Genomic DNA, 6,000 nt, shown 5'->3' with positions numbered 1-6,000 from the left:
AACACGGCTTTACAGCACTGAAAACCTATAGAACACTTTCAGAAGTAATAAGAATTCTAAACTTTTAAAAATTCAGCCATATTAATATTTAAACTGACTGTCATTGAATAAAACCATGTTTCATTTTATGTGTAAGTGGCATGCACCTTATGTAACTTAAAATTTGCCTTCAGATGTTATTAGGGTAATTCCTGTGGTAACAATGTAATGTCTGTTATTTACTTTACAGTTTTCACATTTAGAAAGTGAGAAACAAGCTGTCATGGGAATAAGAAAGCTGTATAGAAATGACGTTCTATTTTTTTCTTTTCCATTTTTTATTCTTTTAAAATTCCAATCTTTGTGGATTTATCACCTTCATTATTACCCTTTATATATTTTGGCTAAGTTGATTTGCTTCAAATATGTCCTCCAATTGTTACATTTATGTGGTGAGATTAATTTTCCATTCTTTTGTCCTGGAGACCTGTTCAGTAAAGCTATACAGACATGGCTGCTATTATACGGAGAACATAATTTTATTCAGGTGAACTATGCTTTATTTCAAGGGATATATGTGTTTTAGCATTGTACTTTGATCAGTCACATCTAAAATACAGCTAATCACATTTGATTTTACTTACAGCAAGTTAGGGACTATTCATCTTACATATTAATTTAATGTATTGTATGCAAATTCAAATAACTCAGTTTAGTTGAAATTTGAGAGAATGGAGCCAGGGGTAGAAACTACCGCTACAGGGCACCTGATCAATAAGCGGGGACTCTGAGAACTTACCTCACTCACATAACTATAGCACCAGATTATATCTAGAGATGAGCAAACTTTTCAAAAGTTCGGTCCGACCGGACTTTCGGATTTTTTCAGAAAGTTCGGTTCGACCGAATTTTGGATTTCTTTGGATTTCATAGTTTAAAGCATCTATATGATACGGGGGTAGTGTATTTGGTTGAATTTAGGGCTCTACATGTCAGTAACATCGTTATCTTTTCGATATCTCTTTTTTTTTTTTTAGACTTCAATATTCACCATTACAGGGTCTATGCAGGAAACTCACCATTACAGGGTCTATGCAGGAAATTCACCATTACAGGGTCTATGCAGGAAATTAACCATTACAGGGTCTATGCAGGAAAAAGGTCACAAATGCAGTGAAGAAGCAGCAGTAGTCATTGGAGGCCAGTGGAGGTACAGCAATAGTCATTTGAGGCCAGTACAGGAGCAGCAGTAGTCAACATGGAGGCCAGGCAGGAGCAACAGTAGCCAACATGGAGTCCAGGCAGGATCAGCAGTAGCCAACATGGAGGGCAGGCAGGATCAGCCAACATGGAGGCCAGGCAGGAGCAAAAGTAGTCAACATGGAGGGCAGGCAGGATCAGGAGTAGCCAACATGGAGGGCAGGCAGGAGCAGCAGTAGCCAACATGAAGTCCAGGCAGGAGCAACAGTAGTCAGCATGGAGGGCAGGCAGGATCAGCAGTAGCCGACATGGAGGCAAGGCAGGAGCAGCAGTAGCCAACATGTAGGCCAGACAAGAGCAGCAGTAGCCAACATGAAGGCCAGGCAGGATCAGCAGTAGCCAACATGGAGGCCAGGCAGAAGCAACAGTAGCCAATATGGAGGGAAGGCAGGAGCAACAGTAGTCAACATGGAGGGCAGGCAGGATCAGCAGTAGCCAACATGGATGCCAGTTAAGTCCCAGCAGTAGTCAACATGGAGGCCAATTAAGGCCCATCAGTAGCCAACAAGGAGGCAAGGGCAGGCACACCAATAGTCAACCTAGATGCCAGTTAAGGCCCAGCAGTAGCCAACAAGAAGGCAAGGGCAGGCACACCACTAATCAACCTAGATGCCAGTTAAGGCCCAGCAGTAGCCAACATGGAGGCAAGGGCAGACACACCAGTAGTCAACCTAGATGCCAGTTAAGGCCCAGCAGTAGCCAACATGGAGGCAAGGGCAGACACACCAGTAGTCAACCTAGATGCCAGTTAAGGCCCAGCAGTAGCCAACATGGAGGCAAGGGCAGGCACACCAGTAGTCAACCTAGATGCCAGTTAAGGCCCAGCAGTGGTCAACATGGATGCCAGTTAAGGCCCAGCAGTAGCCAACATGGGGGCAAGGGCAGGCACAGCAGTAGTCAACATGGATGGCAGTTAAGGCCCAGCAGTAGCCAACATGGAGCCAAGGGCAAGAGCAACAGCAGTCAGCATGGAGGCCAGGCAGGAGCAAAAGTAGCCAACATGGAGGCCAGGCAGGAGCAGCAGTAGCCAACATGGAGGCCAGTACAGGAGCAGCAGTAGCCAACATGGAGGCAAGGGCAGGCACAGCATTACTCAACATGGATGCTTGTTAAGGCCCAGCAGTAGCCAACATGGAGCGAAGGGCAGGAGCAACAGTAGTCAACATGGAGGCCAGGCAGGAGCAACAGTAGCCAACATGGAGGCCAGTACAGGAGCAGCAGTAGCTAACATAGAGGCAAGGGCAGGCAAAGCAGTAGTCAACATGGATGCCAGTTAAGGCTCAGCAATAGCCAACATGGTGCCAAGGCAGGAGCAACAGTAGTCACAATGGAGGCCAGGTAGGAGCAACAGTAGCCAACATGGAGGCCAGGCAGGAGCAGCAGGAGCCAACATGGAGGCCAGTACAGGAGCAGCAGTAGTCAACATGGGGGCAAAGGCCGGCACAGCAGTAGTCAACATGGATGTCAGTTAAGGCACAGCAGTAGCCAACATGGAGGCAAGGGCAGGCACAGCAGTAGTCAACATGGAGGCAAGAATAGGCACAGCAGTAGTCAACATGGATGCCAGCTAAGTCCCAGCAGTAGCCAATATGGAGGCCAGTGAAGGCACAGCAGTAGTCAACATGGATGCCAGTTAAGGCCCAGCAGTAGCCAACATGGAGGCCAGTGAAGGCACAGCAGTAGTCAACATGGATGCCAATTAAGGCACAGCAATAGCCAACATGGAGGCAAGGGCAGGCACAGCAGTAGTCAACATGGATGCCAGTTAAGGCCCAGCACTAGCCAATTATGAGGCCAGTGAAGGCACAACAGTAGCCAATATGGAGGCCAGTGAAGGCCCAGCAGTAGCCAAGATGGAGGCCAGGGCAGGAGTTGCAGTTGAAATGGGGTGACATGAGCAGCAGAATCAGAATATTGAGGTCCATGGACAGGCGAGAGGAAGCAGGGCAGCAGGAATGGTGGAATGAGCAGTAAGGTCTAGTTCACATATAGGCCATAATTGATGCAGAAAAGGTCCTACATCATGGTGACAACTGGACCAAATCTTACTCTGTGGAATCAGGAGCAGGTGTCATAAAGTCCTTATCTATCCATGTGGCGTTCATTTTGATGAAAGTCAGATATTCCACACTATCACAGGACAATCTGGTTCTCCTGGGACTGACAATATGACCTGCTGCGCTGAAAACTCGCTCGGATGACACACTGCTGGCCGGACAGGAGAGTATGTCCAAAGCAAATTCAGCGAGTTGTGGCCTGACATCTAATTTTCCCACCCAGTAGTCCAGGGGTTCCGGCACGTTAGGTGGCAACGTAGAGTCCAAAAACACCTGGACTTGCTGTTTGAGGTGTGCCGCCATGTCCTGCTGCTGTGCGGGTGCTCCTGTTACCCCGGCCTGTGGCTGCATGAAAGCGTGCATCATGGACATAAGGCTCAGACTGGTGCCGCTGCTCATGCCACCCAAGCTGCTAGAGGAGGATGTGGAGGAGGCAGCGCTGCTGGTGTGGCCCTGGTAGCAATGGCGTGAATGAGAGTGCCGTGTTCCAAAGGCTGCCACTAACTGTGCACCCAGGTCCTCTCTATAATAATTCATTTTTTCCTCCCGTTGGGAAGGGTGAATAAATTCACACAGCTTGTTGTGATAATGTGGGTCCAGTAGTGTGGCCAGCCAGAACTCATCCCGTTGACGAATCCTTTGCAAGCGTGGGTCAGCCAGAAAGCGTATCAACATGCGCTTAGCCATTTTCACCAGGGAGTGGGAAGTAGTCCCCGCCTCTGTCTCCACAGCATACTGCTAATGGTTACTGCCTCCATCCTCCTCATCCTCCTTATAGCCCTGCATATCCTCCTCTGGCCCCCCTCTGATCTGGCAGGAAGGCTCATCTCCTTCTCCTCCACCCGTCTCCCCTAAGAGTTCCTGTGCGTTAAAGTCCTCCTCCTCCTCAACTTCCTCTCCCTCCTCTTCCGCCAAGCCTTCCTCCAGCGACCTAAGCTGCGACAGTGGCAAGACCTCTTCCCCCTCGCCACTGAGTCGCATCAGCATCAGCTCCAGTACATGAAGCATGGGTATGATGGCGCTCAGGTTGCACCCCTAAGTGCCTAGCAGCCTATTGCAGCCTCCTCATGTCATGGAAGCTGATGGTTGATATTTTTGGGGTCTGCATCATTTTCAGAACTCCTTATTCTTATTCATGCAGGAGTAAAAAACTGTAAACTGTCACCTCTAAATCACATAAAAACCCCTGGACCACATTGTTAGCAATCCACTCACATAGATTAGGTACCATTGTAATGGGTGTTTGTTTATTTCTTCTAAAAGTCCTTGCTTTTACACTGCCCTATCCATTCCCATCCGCTCTGATTGACAAGCTGGACACTCCTAGCCCTGCTTAAACCTTGCACAGGTGTTGTGGAGTCCCCACTCAGCTAAATGGCTGCAATCGAAGGGGGAGTTGGAAAGAATCAATAGAGGAGCACAGCAATACTGGAATTGTGAGTGCAACAGACCACGCCTACTTGACACTCAGAAAGGGCAGACAAAATCATTTTTTTTATTGAAAAAAAAAAAAAAAAGAAGTGGACAACCATTACAATGATTACAGTACAAGCGACTATGTCAAAAAGCAGATAGATGGACACTCATGTTAGAGCAATGATGAAAAATCTATATCATAAAAATGAAAGTCTGTCTGTCTGTCCCCTATAGACTTCCAAACGCCTGAACCGTTTGACCCCAAATTTGGCACATAGATACATTGGGTGCCCGGGAAGGTTAAAGCGAAAGCCCCATCCCCGCCAGATGTACAGGAGGGGAGGGGGAGGGGGAAGAGCGCCCCATAGAGATGAATGGGAAAATCTCCACACCTCACACACAGGTGATATAATTAGCCCTGCAGCTGAAACGGCAGTTGGAAGCCTTAGCAACCAATAGAATTACTACTTTCATTTTCACAGGGAGCTGGAATCTGATTGGTTGCTAGGGCAGCTGCCTCACAATACATCCACAGAAATAAATACAGTAATGGTGCCTTCACACCTACCTGATCAGCAGCCGATTTCACACTGCGAACATTAGGTATTTAGGATGTATGAAGTTTTTAGTTTATTTCTAATGTGCATAAGCTACAATTTACATAAACAGTACAGAATTTTCCTCCTGGGCGACCTTGGAACAAATCTAATTAACACACTGACACTTTATACCCAGGCAGCGCCGGGTACATTTTCTAGTGTATTATATATTACAAAAAGCACAATCTTAACAAACATTTAAAAACATTTGAAATTGGACAATGCATAGTCTTAACAGACCCAGGGGTATCCTCACAAACTCTGGGATCACACACATACAGCAGTAAATATTAAAAGGGTTAAATGCAGAAAATTGTTTAAAATACCTGAATGTCAAAGAATACTAGACATTACCTGCCAATGTATTATAACAACATATGCAGCTATACATGAGCAAACCCAACCTGATGTATGTACACCTAAAGCTCTCGTGTTGTGCTAAACCTTTCGTGTTGTCTTCATAACTTCCTCAGGAATATGTAAGTACTTAAAGGGGTTGTCCAGCAAAAATCTTATTCTATCAAATTAAATGGTTTCAGAAAATTATATAGATTTGTAATTTACTTTTATATAAAAAAAAAAATCTCAATCCCCTTACTTATCAGCTGCTGTATGCCCTTTAGGCAATGGTGTTTTCTTTTCAGTTTGACACAGTGCTCTCTGCTGACGTTTCTGTCTGAAACAGGAAT

This window comes from Dendropsophus ebraccatus, chromosome 2, assembly GCF_027789765.1.
Source record: "Dendropsophus ebraccatus isolate aDenEbr1 chromosome 2, aDenEbr1.pat, whole genome shotgun sequence".
NCBI lineage: Eukaryota > Metazoa > Chordata > Amphibia > Anura > Hylidae > Dendropsophus > Dendropsophus ebraccatus.
The sequence above is the reverse complement of the archived record's forward strand: the minus strand, read 5'-3'. Positions refer to the sequence as shown.